This window comes from Protopterus annectens, chromosome 4.part0, assembly GCF_019279795.1.
Source record: "Protopterus annectens isolate FY-2018-M chromosome 4.part0, PAN1.0, whole genome shotgun sequence".
Taxonomy (NCBI): Eukaryota; Metazoa; Chordata; order Ceratodontiformes; family Protopteridae; genus Protopterus; species Protopterus annectens.
In genome coordinates, this window is record NC_056733.1 from 658359512 (window position 1) to 658376620 (window position 17109).

Here is a 17109-nt window from a genome sequence, read left to right on the forward strand (position 1 = left end):
CCTATAGTACCACTTCCACACCATGCTGATTTAAATACTTCCAAAAAAGACAACTCATTTCCTTGTCTTTTTTTAACATATGTAAAACACAAAAATACATTACGCAGTAAGAATTTCAAGTCCTAAATCCACTATTGTATTCTGCATTGGTCACATTACTAGCTGCCAAATAAAAGATATTAGATACAGGGACTATTTTATAGTCAGGTGGCACTTTGTTTAACAGAACAAATGTAAAACATGACCAATTCAAAGAAAAGTTAAGTGGCCCTGATTTCACTGGGTGACTAGGAAACCAGTTTACTTATAGCTGAGCACAGGCTAATAAGCTTTCTTTCCCTAGATATCACATGTATGGTTAAGTGCAGAAATGAAGAAAACAGACTCTGTGGCGGACAGAACCCCAGCCATGACCTCACAACAAATAAGCTGCACATTTTGTATCTGTTACTAATCCACAACCAGGCTAAACACAAATGAGAATGACCTTTGAATCACTACATTTTTTTTTTCTCTCCCATCCTGCACCACCCTGCTAGCTATCCAGCAGGAATCACCTACCAACTCCCTCCATTATTCCCATTATGTGACAACTGTATGGCTCCTTTGTTTCTTTTAGGTGGGAATCAGAAGTGGGAAGGGTACCTGTTATCATGGGCAGGCATGAGATTTCACCACTCACAGACAGTTCTAAGAGTGGCTTCTCCCTTTTCTCTACTGACAGATGGTGCATACTAGGTTATAAGAGTAAGCCAATTCACACTTCAAGAAGAGTGCTAGCTTATTAACCCTGCAAACTCATTGGTTTTCCATGCCAACTACAGTGCTCCCTGATCTTCATCGGAGATCCAAAAACAGTGGAGGATGTGAAGTGAACTCCCCAAAGGGAAATCTGCTGGATCATCACTCATCTCATTCTCTGGTTAGCTCTCATATACTGGGACAACTATTCAAACCCAGGAAGGTGAAGGTGGGGAAAGATTTTGTTTCTCCAGTTCACTATACTTTTGCAAATAAAACATTCAGTCCAGAAAAGAAGTGATATGTGCAGTCATAGGTACTGGGGAATGAGGATCTCTCACCCCAACATTTAGAAAGAATGGCATTTCAGTATCTAATGTGGTTATAACTTTTGCAAACTTTATGCAAACTGAAGCAGTATATACTTGACTTACAACAGTTAAGTTCTGCTATCACTTTGTGTAGCTCATGACACTTACTGCCATTTTTGAAAAAGAAAGATTTCAAATTATGAAGCAGAGTATGCTCTGAACGTTTCTATAAAATCAGTATAACCAGCCTTCAACAATTTCTGCCTTCTCCAGAAAGTATTATGTGTTATAATTTATGTCTAGTTCAACTCCTGGCAAATCTGTTGTGGTGGAAAGGGATTTATTTATTTCTAAATGTTAACCAGGGAAGAGCACTGAACTCCTAGGTTGAGTGTGAAAAAGGTCCATGGAGTGCTGTCTGGTTAAATTACTTGCTCACAGTGACACAGTTAGGTAATGTAGGCTGAAGGAATCAAACCCTGGGCGACAGGAAACAGCTTATTAACAGCTCCTTAATCCTTTATGTCAAATGCCACACAAAGCAAAAAAATAATAATAAAGCTTTGGCTGAAACCATGATTGAAATCCGCAGGAGAAGCTGGGAATGGAGTCAATGGTGGTTAAGAATATTAAGCAAAAAACTTAGATGGCTGCCTGGTTGGCAGTCCCAAAAACCTAACTGATGGTTCAAAGGCAATTAAAATTTGGGGAGTATAAATGACAAATTAAAACAAACTGATCACAAAGACCAAGTACTGTGCATCCCAAATGTACTCATCTCTTATTTTTCTGTTACCATATGACATAATTGTATTTGAGATAAAAGTAATACTGCACTACTCTTCTTTTAACTATTAATATATCTTCAAATGATCAGTATGATACCATTTTCTTTCCATATGAAGCCAATGGTATGTCAGCTTGCTTGCAAAGAAAAGCTTGCAAGAACAGGACTCCGCTCACTGAAGAAGCTTAATGTTCAACACTTTGCAGTAGGCAAAAAGTACAGTTGTGTACTTCTTCTTCATTCGGCTTTTCCCGGTTAGGGGTCGCCACAGTGGATCATCTGTCCGCTCATGATTGGCAGTTGAGTTTTATGGTGTTGAGTTGCCAGCCCGGCGCCCAACCTTCCACAAAAGGTCTACACACGCACACACTCGCACCTAGGGCCAGTTTGGAGTGTCCAATGCACCTACTGCATGTCTTTGGGATGTGGGAGGAAACCAGAGCACCCGGAGGAAACCCACGCGACCATAAGGAGGACATACAGACTCCGCACAGAAGGCACCCCAGCCAAGAATCGAACCGGAGAACCTCTTGCTGTGAGGTGGCAATGCTAACCGCTGCACCACCGTGGTCACCTTTACCATAAATGTAGATGTTCGAGTGTATTCACTGTTGCAGTCATTACATTTGGGTTATCTGCTCGCAGTAGCCCTCAGTCGGCCTGATTAATAAAGTCTTGGTCCTGCATCAGTTGCTGTCTCTTTCTCCATGATGTCAGGTTATCAGGGGTATAAAACATGCAGCTGATGCCATTACATCAGTTTTTCTTGCCCCAGATGTCAGGTGCCCCCCTAATGGGAAGCAATCAAATCTATAAATACAAGGACATACCTCCAACAAAAAAGCAAATACACTAAAAAGCTTTTAGAGCATAGTAAGTGAGAGTAGAGGTATAGCCAAAAGAAGAAAGGGGGCTGCAGGGAGGGTAACCGGGACTGCAACAGTGAATACACTCGAACATCTACATTTATGTAAGTGTACACAACTGTACTATGTTCTTCGTGTTTCACTGCTGCAGTCATTACATTTGGTTAGACTCCCAAAGTGAAGGTTGGGAGGAGGAATTTAAATAGAATTAGGACCAGCTATAAGGTCCTGCAAGACTGCAGTGGCAAAACCAGCTCTGGATTTAGAGAAAATTGGCAAATGGTAATGCTTGGTGAAAGTATGTACATAACTCCAGGTAGCAACTTCTAGGATATCCCTAGTAGGGACGCCCCTGAGAAAGGCTGTAGAGGTAGATGCAGCCCTGGTTGAATGGGGTCTGGTGCCCTGTGGGACAGATATCCATGGTGCTTATAGCAGAAATGAATGCAGTGGCCTATCCATTTTGAAATGGTTTGTTTTGAAATAGCTTTCCCCTCTGCCCCTGCAGCAAATGCCACCAGCAGTTGTTCAGATTTCCTTTGAGGTTTAGTTCTGTCCAAGTAGAATCTAAGCTGTCTGTGTACATCTAAAGAGCGCAGTATTCATTCTCCTTTGTTCTGTGGGTTAGGAAAGAAGGTAGGCAAATGAATGGACTTATTAAGAACCACACTGGATACCACCTTGGGGATGAAGGAGGGATTGGTTCTGAGGGACACGCTGTCCACATGAAAGATGATGAAAGGATCCACTGCCATAAGGGCCTGTAATTCAGATACCCTTCTTGCAGAAGTGATTGCTAAAAGAAAAGCTGTTTTCCAGGAAAGACATTTTAAATCTGCAGTAGCAGCTGGCTCGAAAGGAGGAAGAGTGAGTTTCTCCAAGACAAAGTTAAGATCCCAGGCCGGAGATGGAGCTCTCCTGGGTGTTTTGGCCCCTCTGAGGAACTGCTTGAGTAGTGGGTGAGAGAAGAGGGGAGGCTCTGTGCTATAATGAGCTGAAATGGCTGAGGCATGGATTTTGATGGAGGAAAAAGACAAGCTCTTATGAAGCATCGCAGACAAGTATTGTAGAATCTGAGGTAAATTGGGCACTGCTGCGTTCATTCCTTGAGACTGGTTCCAGGCACAGAATCTTTTCCATTTTGCAGCATAACATTTTCTAGTACTAGCCCTCCTTGCCTCTAAAATGATATCCTTCACTGATATACAGAGGGATGTTAAAGGAGAGATTAGGTAATTAGCCAGGCTGCTAGGTTCAGGGTTTGCAGCTGATGGTGCAGAATCTGGTTCTCCTGCTGAGACAACAGGGAAGGAGTCTGAGGCAAGTGCCATGGGGCCAAGCGTGACACACTGCTCAAGAGTGGATAACGCTGTTGGCGAGGCCAGTCTGGTGCAATTAAAATTGTCCTTGGCTTGTTCTGTTTGATCTTTAGTAGTATCTTGGAGAGCAGAGGAGGAAAGGCATAAACTGATGGGTTTTTCCAGCTGAAGGATAGAGCATCCACTTTCCAAGCTAGCTTATGGGGAATCCTTGTGCAAAATTTGTCCAGTTGATGGTTCTGGGGGGAAGCAAACAGATCTATATCTGGACTCCCCCATTTGCTTGTCAACATGTTGAAAATCCTTGGTTCCAGTTTCCACTCGTGTGGGTCCATGAGGTTTCTGCTTACTGCGTCTGCCAGTGTATTTAGTTTTCCTGACAGGAATTGAGTTTGTAGATTCACTTGGTAGCTCAAGGCTATGTTCCACAATGCCATGGCTAGTCTGCAGAGGGGGTAAGAAAGTGTACCCCCCTGCTTGTTTATGTACCACATGACAGTGGTGTTGTCCGTCTTTACCATTTGTTGTCCTGGAAGAATGTGGTCCTTGAAGGCTGTCGGAGCATTCTGTACAGCTAACATTTCCTTTTGATTTATGTGCAGGTGCATTTGACTTGGGTTCCATTTGCCCTGAATGCACTTCCCTGCCAGGTGAGCCCCCATGCATAGTCTGATGCGTCTGTTGTTAAGATTTGGGCAGCAGAGGGTAATGTGAATGGAAGTCCCCTGTTTTGGTGGCAGACCTCTGCCCACCAAAGGAACTCTAGGCGTAGGCAAGGCAAGATGAGAATCATTGCTTCTAGATCCTGTGAATGTTGACACCATAGGCTTTGGAGATACCACTGTAGTTTCCTCATATGCAGCCTTGCATATGGAATTAGAAGAATGCAGGAGGCCATGAACCCCAAGGCTTGCAGTATTTGCCTTGCAGACAGCTGGGTTTTTGTGGCCACTTGTTTGAAGTAAGTTGTCAAATGAATCCGTTTCTCTGGCGTGAGGAAAGCCATCTGGGAAGTTGTATTCAAGCTTGCTCCCAGGAATATAATTTGTTGACAGGGTACCAGGTGGGACTTCTTTTCATTTATGGTGAACCCCAGACAAGTCAGTACCCTTTGAACAAAGGCCAGATGATTCAAAAGAATGTCCTTGCTTTCTGCCTGAATTAGACAATCATCCAGGTATGGGTATATTTGAATATTTCTTTGCCTGCAAAATGCAATGATTAGAGCTAGGCACTTTGTGAATACCCTGGGCGCAGTAGATAAGCCAAAGGGCAGTGCAGAGAACTGATGGTGCATGTAGCCTGCTTTGAAGTGTAGGTATCTTCTGCAAGACTCCCTGATAGGGATGTGCAGGTATGCTTCTGGTGTTGCCAATCATGCATCCTTGCCTAGCATAGGAAGCAACTGGTGAAGAGTCAGCATTTTGAATTTTGGAATCACCAGAAAGGTGTTTAGAATAGAAAGGTCCAGGATTGGACGCCATGTATTGCCTTTTCTGGGTACCAGAAAAAGGCTCAAATAGAAACCTTGTCCCTTTTCCTCTTCTGGTACCAACTGAATAGCCCCCATGTTTAAGAGAGAGTGTACTTGATTTTGGGCCTCTGCCCACTGATATGGGGGTAGATGTAGCCACCCACTTTGTGTTGGTAACGTGTGGAAATGAAATCTGTATCCTTGGGACACCATATTTAAAAACCATTTGTCCTAGGTAATGAGTCCCCAGTTTTTGGCCTGCAGACCAATCTTTCCGCCTAAAGGAGCATTCAGTTGGGAAGTGCTTGGAAGTTTTAAAAGCAAGTCATTGAGACAGTTTTCCATGGGGGGGTCTTACTACTCCCAGGTTTGGGTGAGGAAACCCCCCACCGCCTAGTCTTGTGTGTCCCTTGGGACTGAAACCTGGGGTTTCTGCTGTGTCTGGGTTTGGCTTGAGAAGACCTGGAAGGGGCTGGAAAGGACCAATTTTTAGAGGGCCAGTGCCGACTAAATCTAGGAGGCTGAACTTGTAAGAAATCTTTAACAGTTTGCATAGATTTAGCTTTATCTTCCATCTTTTTAAGAACTTCCTCAGCCTTGTTGCCAAACAGGCGTTCCTGATTTAAGGGAGCATCCAACAATTTAGCTTTAACATGATGAGGCAAACCTTGCTCCTTAAGCCAAGCATGCCTTCTGAGCACAGACCCAGTAACAGCATCCCTGCAAGAGGCCTCTAATGAATCAAATCCACATTGCAAAGTATGTTTTCCAACCTGTTCAGCTGAATGCATTAAATCCTGTAATTCTTTATTTTCAGCACAGTCAGGAATTAACATTATCTTCTGTTTAAGCAATCCAATAACATGTTGTTGATACTTTAAACATATGAAACTGGCAGTGTAAAGCCATAATGGCCAAGGTTGCAGAAGTGTAAACTTTCTTACCCCTAGATTAGTCCAGATTTCAGGTTTTGCTGAATTCCGGACTGTGGTATAGTTTCCCGTGTTGCCCATATCCTTACTTAGATAGGAGGAAGCTTCTCTGTTCACCAGTGAGAGTGGGGAGCTTTGAGCAGCCTATCTGTCCCTGGAGGAGTGGTCTCAGCCCTGAAACTAGTAGCTTATTGGCCATTTTGGGTAAATTCTTATCTCTTTCAGTTTCCCTGCTTTAAAAACCGCATTTGCGCGGTTTTGTGCCAGTATACAACTCCGTACAGCTACTTGTGGTGTCCTGCAGAGTGATACAGGCAACAGAGAGACCCAAGAGAGACACTTCCAGATTCAAGTATTTTTTTCTCAGTTTTTTTGCTTCGACTACCTTTCCCGCCTAAAAAGCGAATTTCTAACTGATCTGTGCTTTAAAAAGTTTAAATTGCATTTGCCTTCTGCTTTTTACAGTTTTTGCACTTGTTTTATATCAATTTAAGTCGTTTTTGTATTGTATAACTGTTGTAGGCTACACACTAAAGTACGCTAGCCTGTTTATAGCATTTACAGTGTTTTCTGTGTGTTTTTCTGCTGTTTCCTGAAAAAAACAAAAAAAAATTCTCTTTTCCCACCTTTGCTGAACTAGATTAGTCCAGATTTCAGGTTTTGCTGAATTCCAGACTGTGGTATAGTTTCCTGTGTTGCCCATATCCTTACGCGGACAGGAGGAAGCTTCTCTGTTCACCAGTGAGAGTGGGGAGCTTTGAGCAGCCTATCTGTCCCTGGAGGAGTGGTCTCAGCCCTGAAACTAGTAGCTTATTGGCCGTTTTTGGTCAATTCCTTTCTCTTTCAGTTTCTCTGCTTTAAAACCTGCATTTGTGCGATTTTGCGAATAGCACAGCATCGGGCAGCGCCGCTTAAACGGGTTTAAACTATTCATGGCTCCACAAAGTCTGCTCTTCACTTTTTCCCTTAGAACTATTCTAAATCTCAAAGTAAGCACTCTATTTTCATTCTAAAGCCCTGCAGTTGCTCGTATAAGTAATCTTATAAGTAAGCACTAATAAACTAAAGCACTACACCCTCTTATACTCCCTTTAAGTACTTGGCTCCCTATTGGTCCTTTTTGATCAGTCAAAAAGTAGTTCCTTATACTATTCTGGCATGTCCAAAAGTCAGTTTTGGGTTTACTCTCCAGTCCAGCTGGTGAATCTGGGAATCTTGAGGCAATGTTACAACTGCCTTATGTACACAGACCACCCTCTCCTCCTCCCAACAAGCTCAAATATATGTGAGAGATGCAACTATACAGCCAAACTGGAGGCTGAGCTCTCTCAACCCAGTACTGGCGCAGTCAGTCAGGAGGAGGAGAAGGTAACCACGCACACCACAAATCCATTCTCACATAGACCTATCGCAACAGCAAACCAAACACATAAACACACAAAAACATACTCAGAGGCTCTAAATAAAAATCTTCCCAAGCAGCAGAGACCTCCAAAGCAGACATCCAAGCAACTGCTACCCCACAACAATACCCACATATCACAGAGTTCACAAAGTCAATGTGCCACACAGTCACAGCCCTTAAGGCTAAACAACACACCTAATACACTTGTAATAGGTGACTCTATTGTCAGACTCACTGACGTCCCACTCACCAGGCTGAACAAGGAGAAGATCACTGTAAGCTGCCTGTTGGGTGCCAGGATCCGCCACATAACACAAGCACTCAGGTCACTCCAAAGCAAGTACAAATATGACTCCGTCATTGTCCATGCTGGTGTGAATGACCTGAGACGTACCTCCCTGGACTACATGAAAAAAGACAGAGGAGCTCTCTGATCATGTAGCCCAGGCCGGTATGACCCTGACCTTGAGTAGCATCTTACCCTCACGAAGAATTATGCCACAGTATAAAGACAAAATGATCAATTTTAACAATTGGCTAAAGTATTGGTGTCATTCAAAGGGGATCCAGTGTCTGTCAGCCTGGGATGATATGCTCGACAAGCCACGTTGCTTCGCTAGGGACAGCTTGCAACTGTCACCCCTGGGTTTCAAATACTGGCTAAGGCTCTTGCCACCCCCATAGTGCCTTTTTTAGGCAAGGCTCAAAAGACAAACCCACCTCCATAGACAACACAAGGAAAAAGAAACTAAAGGTAATGCTACTCAACGCCAGAAGTCTAAACCTCAAGATGCACACACTCGAGACTCTCCTCAGTATGGAGAATATCAATATCTGTGCAGTAACAGAAACCTGGTTCAAGGCTCCCGAGAGCACCCCAGCAGGTTATACCTCATACCATGCTTTTCGGCCCCAAAACTCGGACCAAACCACAAAAGGAGAGGGAGTATCCATAGTCAAAGATACCCACACCTCCAGGTTAGTGGCACTGCACGAAGCATCGGAGACCATCCGTGTGCAACTAACAGTGGGCAAAACTGCCTTTCAATTTGTAGCCTGCTACAGACCACCCTCCCAAACTCAGGAACTCCACTCGGCTTTCCTGAGATCACTGGAGAATATGAAGGTTTCTCCAAACACCATTATACTGGGGGACTTCAACTACCCAAACATAGACTGGGAGCACTACTCAAGCCTCAACACCCTCGCCCAATGGTTCCTAGAATTTATAAACTCAAATGCTATGGAACAACTGGTCACCACTCCTACAAGAGGGGAAAACATATTGGACCTGATCATCACCAACATGGGGACTCTATGTTCCATACCAGATGTATACCCCTCATTGGTAATATCTGACCATAAATTAATCTCACTGGACATCCATATCCTGTCCCCACCCCCAGCCAAGGAAACCACGGTGAAGAACTTCTCAAAAGCAAACTTCACACTTCTCAGAACTGAGGTGGAATCCTTCAAAGCCCCCGGGCCAGTGGAAAAAAGGCCCAAACTGCAGAATCCTTTACAAACGCATTCTATGGACACCTACAGGAAAGCATGGATCGTGCTATCCCAAATAAAACCAAGACTCACTCCTCCAAAGGCAGGAGACCTGTCTCGTGGACACCAGCCATAAATAAGCTATACAACAGAGTCATAGGGACAAATTCATAACCAACAGAGGGACAGATTCATAACCCAGAGGCTCCCTTCATAAAATCCCAGTCCAGGTTAGGCAGAGTCCCTCATTGACTCTCTTCAAGAGGAATCTTGATGAGTGGATGGGAGACAGTAGGTTGACCCCAGGTATCACTTCTGTATCACTGTTAGACAGAGGCACAGTATACTAACCTCGAAAAAGGGCATAGCAAAATTAATTTAAAATGGGTGGCAAAAGCCAAACACACTCTGGCTAGGCTTGTAAATGCCCTAGAGCAGATAGCCTAGTATGAACCTATGAACCTATGAACAGAAGGAGGAAGCTACTACACGATACAGAAAAATCCCAAAAAGGGAAGGCATCTCTGATCAGTACTAGCAAGAAACTACGATCCCTCATAAAATCATAAGGCCAGCTTCAAAAGAAAAATTGCACAAGATGCTAAAGATAATCACAAAGCCTTCTTTAGTTATGTCAGGAACCTGGATGGCAACTCCCGGATATGCTCTAAGTTAGTGCAAAATGACAAAAATACACTGAACCCGCAGACATTGCCAACATCCTGGCAGACAGGTTCAGTGCAAACTTCTCCCCCTTTCCCCCCTAAAAGAGCAAATGTCTATCCCAACAGAGTGTAGCCTCCCTGACATCACAGATGCACAGGTGAGAGCTGTCCTCTCCAAAGCAAAAAACACAGCATCAATGGGACCGGACGGTGTCCCGGGCTGCGTCTTACACGAGCTCCAAGAAGAACTGAACCCTCACATAAAGTCACTGTTCAATCTCAGCCTTACTACAGGATATGTACCCAAGGAATGGCGTACAGAAACAGTGGTCCCACTCCACAAAGGTGGTGCCACAACGGACCCCAGAAACTATCGCCCTATAAGCCTGACTAGCCTGGTCTACAAAGCTATGGAGCGTATCATCATGGAACTCATAAACAAAGACATTGGGAACCTACCCAATTCGGCTTTGTTAAGGGCAGATCTTGCCTCTTGAACCTGGTCGACTTCTTTGAAACAGTCACCAAGGCCATAGATGAAGGGAAGGTAGTCCACACAGCCTACCTGGACCTCGCAAAAGCCTTTGACACAATACCCCACTCGGGCATCATAAATAAGCTCATCAGCTTAAATATCAACCCCTATGTCACAAGATGGGTTGCAAACTGGCTCAGGGATAGAACCCACATGGTCAGAATTGCAGGTATAATGTCAGACTCTAAACCAGTTACAAGTGGCTTCCCACAAGGCTCAGTCCTGGGACCTCTCTTGTTTGGTATATATTTCTCTGAGGTACAGGCTAACATGGGAGGACTATGGCTAACCAGGTTTGCAGATGACTGCAAACTGGGTGCCATATTCGACTTGCCGACTGACACAAGCATTCTCCAAAAGGATCTCACAGAGACAGATAACTGGTGCCAGAGCCATGGCCTAAAGCTTAATGCCAAAAAAGTGCATAGTCATCCCCTTTGGGATAAACAAAGTGCCCACAAATTACCACATAGGTGGTAATCCATTAAGTACGGAAGAAGTAATTAGGGATTTGGGGACCCAAGTAGATAGCAATCGCTCCTTTGACAATCACGTTGCCAAAGTGGTTAGAAAGACCTTCTATATAGCCCACCTTATCACAAAAGGGTTCACATCTAGATCAAGAGAGGTCATTGTGCCCCTCTACTCAATCTCTCATCAGGCCCATGATTGAATACAATGCCCCATTTGGGATGTACCTTACCCGACACCTGCAGCAACTGGAAAGACCCCAAAAGTACCTCACCAAGAGGATCAAGGGACTCAAACAGATGCCCTACGCAGTTAGGCTAAAGAAACTCCAGCTCTACTCAGTTGCGTACCGCCTACTCAGAGGTGATCTGTGCCTGACGTATAAAGCCATGTCCAACCCGGAATTAATGGACATACTCCACCTCAGGAAATCCAAATCACTTAGAGCTACATGCTCCAGGGACTTAAACCTCAGCACTGAAATAAATAGGACATGCTGGAGGGACAGATTCATATCCCAGAGGCTCCCCTCACTCTGAAACAAAAATCCTAATCCATGTTAGGCAGAGCCCCTCAATGACCCGCTTCAAGAGAAATCTTGACAAGTGGATGGGAGATCGTAGGTTTACCCCTGGGATCTCTTCTGTGTCCCTACTAGACAGAGGCACAGTAAACTAACCTTAAAAGGGCCATCTTCTGGGATCTACTATACAGAGGCACAGTCAACTAATCTAAAAGGGTGGTGAAAGCCAAACACACTCTGGCTAGGCTTATAAATGCCCTAGGGCAGATAGGTTCATAGGTTGATACTAGGCTATCTATCCAGCACCCTGGAGTCTCTATCAGAGGTTTTAGGATTTTTAGCAGCAGAAGCCTTAATGCCCTTGGGTCCCTGTGAAATAGTCTCTGGATCTGCAATAGGATTTTTAAAAAGGGACTTGTGAGAATCAGGAACCCTGTAATATCTGTCAGGTTTTCTGGGAGCAGGAAGCAAAGAATCAGGGGCCAAACTAGATTCTGAAAAGGCATTATCAACAATGTCTAGTACAGGAGGTATAGCTAAAGGCCTATGCTGAGGCAGGAGTAAGAAATCCCTAAGCCTCTTTTTTGAATCAGAAAAATCCTGGCTTTCCTAGTGGAAATGCTCCCTTAGGAGTACGCATGGTCTCACCAAAAGAAAAATACTCTGGAGGGGAAGCAGAGGGAATAGAGTCCTCTGCATCAGAATCCTCATAAGTAGATAAGGGCAAATCCAGATCATCAGAAAAATCAGAATCCTGTTCAGAAGATTCATAAACAACTTCAGTCCTAGCTCTCTTAGAAGGGGGAAGGTTGGCTTCCTTTGATTAGAGTTACAAGATCTTCACCATTCCTATCATTTGTTTTTTAGGCACAGAGGCCTGAGCATGCAGCCTGGGCGTCAGTTTCTTAGGCATGGTTCGAGATTTTGGCCTAAATGAAGAAGGAGGCGTGGGTTTAATATGCAAGTCTGTAGGCCTGAATACACCCTCAGAAGCCGGTGCCTGCACAGTGGCTCCGGACCCATCCAAGGTACAGACATCCGCAGGTTCCACAGTTGAAGCATCTCGTGGCAAACTGGACTCCAAATGGGTCTCAGTAGAGACCTGCGAGTCAGAAGTAGCGGGTATCAGGGGCTGCAAAAGCGACTCACTGAGTACCGGCGGACTGGCGACTCGCTTAAGAGAAGCGTCTTCGGCAGCTTTGGACCTCAGCGGCCTGTCTCGATCTTTATCTTTGCGTTTTTTCAGAATCCCGGTAGTCAGATGGCTAACTGATGACATTTCTGGATAATTAAATAGAGAACCGAAATATTTAGAAGCGAAAATATACCGATGACGGATAGTGCGCTGATTAAATAAAGCACAAAACCGACAGCAAGGTATGTTGTGTTCAGGACCTAGGCAAGGAATACAGTACGAATGAAAATCTTTATGAGGTATTTGCTTTCCACAAGTAATGCAATTATTAACCTTTGCTGACAATGATAAGGAGCAAGAAAAAGTTTCCCCAATGGGGTACTTAGCTTTAGTTGAAGACTTCGGTTCTGAAACTCGAAAACGAAAATTTCAGGAGTCGGCCGACCTGCACTTGTGAACTGCTTCTGCTTCGGGCACCGCACGGCAAGAAAGACTGAGGTAATGGCGTCGCCTGCATGTTTTATACCCCTGACGACCTGACGTCATGGAAGAAGGGACAGCAATCGACGCAGGACCCAAGACTTTGTTAATCAGGCCGACTAAGGGCTACTGCTAGCAGATAACCCAAATGTAATGACTGCAACAGTGAAACACGAAGAACATCAGCACTTTCAGTAAAGGTAGTTACTGGGACATCTTGTTTTAATTCTTGCAAAGGGAAGGAATCAACTTACTTACAAAATTGCAGTTAGTCCTTTGTAATCCAAGTATATCATGATGCTCCAAAAGCTATCAGTTTCTGAACAAAACCAAAACGAAGGATTCTTTTCTTGAATCAAACATGGCAGAAGTTTATACAGACAAAGCAATTGTTCTTGTAAAGGATGGAATTGCTCCCAATTAAAGATGTACCTGCTAGAGTACATAGAGGGCCGCATGGACAGATAGCTTTATTTAGCTGAAAAAGCAGAAAGAAACAACCTTTTGGGAGCAGCTATTTAGTAATGTCACTTTATTGTCATGGGAAGAAGCTTAAGTGATCTTTAACTTGAGGGTGGTAGACAGGCTGCCCTCTATGGAACTAGTACAGGAATATCACGAGACCCAAAGAAGAATGGAGGACTGAGAGGATAATCCAGATGCCAAGTGGTTTATCTGGGTAGCCAAGTCTACTGAAGTGTCCATTAAAGGTCCAATACTAAGTCTAGATGGTTAATTATTTTCACCTGGAAGTGCCTTCACCAATTTTTATACTCTAGCTAGACTCCATAGGATATTTCCTGGGCTGCCAAGATAGTGCTGGAGATGTAATGATAATGTCTTGGGTGGCTAGCACCACATCTTGTGGAAGTGACAAAACATTGATATCTCTAAAAAGATCTGAATAAGATTATAATGAACCAAACTTGGGAGAATAATTTGTTCACCTGACATACATTTCTCTTGGGAGGTCTGCTAAGGGTTAGAAGGTTCCAGTTATTTTTTCTAATTCTAGTAGCTCAGAAGGCTATAATTAGGAAATGGAAGAGTGTGGAGGTTCCTAGGGTAGCAGATCTTAGAGCTGATGAAGAAAATAAACAAATGGAGCTGCTGTCAATGTCTCAGGGAAGACGGAGAGATTTACTGAGGAAATGGAATACATGGGAGTAACTTCAGTCAGTTAATGATCAAGATGAAACAGACGGTCAAATTGAAAGAATTACAAACAGTTTTTGGTTATGCAATTCCTGCCAGTGTCAGCAGCACACCTCTCAACTGTCCAAATTTTCACAGAATGTCCAAATATTTGCCTCATATTTTTAGTGTATTCCTCAGAAAATGTGTGTTTTTCTGGCAAATTACTGGGATGATCGGAGGATTGAAGTCACTAAATAATGACATATGTTTGATTTTCAGACTTCAAATCCTTCAGAAACTGTAGGTTAACAAAAACCCTGTGACTCTAGAAACTTTTTAAGTTTATAAGAACAATATTTAAAATATGTCCGTATTTTTGGGTCTTTATCCCCCCTTTTTGTCAGGCTTTGCCAGATTTCTTGCACTTAGAGGTTGAGAGGTATGGTCAGCAGTTGTGAATGATATGAACTAGCTTACCCTAGATGAAAGGCTGGGAAAAGCTGTAAGCTTTTGATAGAGAAGCCAACTGCATGGTTTTAAAGTTGAGGAATGTTAGTAGGACCCATCAACTTATGGGGGGGGGGGCACTGTAGTCTTAATGTAAACCCAAATAATTCTAACTAGTTGTTTTAGCTGGCTAAGGTATTACTGGAGTGTTGATATTTTGATTTGATGAGTAATGCAAAATGTGTGAAGACTGTGGAATTTGCATTGTAAACCAACATTAATCAAAATGCAGAGATGTTAATGGTTTAAGAGAAGTATATACTTCAATAAAAAATATTTATGTTAAAAAAGAAGATGCTTTTTTTTAAAAACTTCTCATCAGCAGGACTGACCTTGCAGACACAAAATAACCAGCTTCCTAAAGGTGACTGGCTAACTGGCAAATAGTGGATAGATCAAAAAGTGCCCCTATCACAGATGCATATGGAAGCTATAAGAAAGAAGTTGCACATTGGGAAATGAAATAAACTCTCTCAAAACTAAAGAACAGATGCATTCTGAACTTTTTTCTTCCTTGTAGGAATTTACTCCACAATAACTCAATGTATGCCGGGAATTCATGGAAACACAAAGAAAAATAAATAAGGTTGCCAAATTCTGATGTCTACCACATCAACAACGTTAAAAGATAGATCACTACCACTTCTGTAAATCTCAAGTTCGCTCCTTGGTTTTAAACATCCTGTGCCAGTTGACCATAGGAACAGAGTGCTCCTCACTGTGTGGAGCCCTTCACATTTTAGCTCTGTGTCAGGCACTATTCTCTATTCCAAACTGAACAGTTACAGCTCCACTATGCATTTTCTGATTGGCTCCTACACCACAAATATAGCCATCCAGCCATCCATTCACACCCTCTCCCATTTTTGCACATGAGGTCTGGATGTCACAAACAGTGACAATCAACTAGAGGCAAGGTTTACACAGCTGAGTGGCTAGCCCTGCCATGGCAGTTCTCTCACACCATACACTTTCATGCACATTCACACCTACAGCCAATTTAGAGTATCCAATCCACCTACCTCATGTTTTTGGAATGTGGGAGGAAACTGGAGTACCCAGACAAAACTCACATAAACACAGGGAGGACATACTGACTCTGCTCAGAAGGCACACCGAGAACTGAACCAGGGAACGTCTTGCTGTGAGGTGACAACATTATCTGCTGTACCACTGTACTAATCGGGGAAAAACAAAACAAAAAAAAACTTTCAAAGGAAGCCTGTCAAGAGGTGCAAAACTGGACCAATTGCCAAATGACTTATGACTTCCATGGACAATACAGGGGTAAAGAGTAATGCCACTACACAGATTTTTTGTTTTTTTTTTGTCACTGTGATGCACAGAAAAGGGGTATTACAGGGTGTTAAAGTACATTTTTACTTTGATAGTAAAGGTTTTTGGACTACAAAGGAGTAGTGTAAGCCGAGGAACAGGATCAATAATGAAGGATGAAGACTGCCAGAAGAGTACCCCCCCCCCAAAAAAAAAGAAACTCTGTGGTTTCTCACTCTTCCTTCTCTTTCAGGGGGCAAGTGTTGATGCTTGGGATAAACAGTATAGTGGTACTGCTGCTGGGCAGCTGAGTGGGTGCTCTGGATTCTTTTCTAGCTATTTTTTTTAATAACTTTTGTCCTGCTATTTGGACTGGAGTTCCCTTCTTGTTGAATTATCTACTTTAGTGGAGATAAGAATGGGAGATGCTTTGTTACTTTGTATTAGGATCTTGCCCAGAGGTAACTGTCTGATTTTTCTTTAGGTTTAAATGGCTCGGTTAGGACAGGTCAGAAAGAGGGGAGTTCTGCTAGAAAGAAAAAGAGTGCTACTAGACAGATAGAAAAGTCATTTTTCCCCCTCATATTTTTGCCCTGTCCCCTATAAAAAAAATGTTTTTCCCCTCTGGTATATTAATGAGTACTGCAATCTTTCAGTCGTGCCAGACAATAGTTTTATATTTATTATTTTTCACAAAACGTAGAAATTATGTAAAATTCATTCCAGTAATGTTTTAACTAAATAATACGGTCTTTTAGTAATGCAGGTTAGAGTTTCATACTTATTCAGAAATTGTAGACTGATGCAAAACCTGTTCTATTAAAATTTTAAATGAATTAGAGCATACCTCACAAATGTTCCACTTTTCACAGAATTTCCAGATTTTTGTCTTACCATTTTGGTGTTCTGCATAAAATCTGTGGTCTTCAAGCAAATCATTAAAGATTAAACAACAGATATTTGAGTTTCAGACTTAACATCCTTCAGCAAATTCAAGCTAAATTAGCTGACGCAAAACCTGTTTTGTGATTTTCGGCCTTTGTCCT

At 43.0% G+C, this 17109-nt stretch overlaps 1 protein-coding gene across 1 annotated transcript in view; it reads right to left on the reverse strand.

Annotated features, from left to right (window-relative positions):
• The window catches only part of ACAD10 (acyl-CoA dehydrogenase family member 10), a 1588826-nt gene that overhangs the window by 1526607 nt on the left and 45110 nt on the right, over positions 1–17109 (reverse strand). The gene's annotated exons all lie outside the window — the stretch shown is intronic.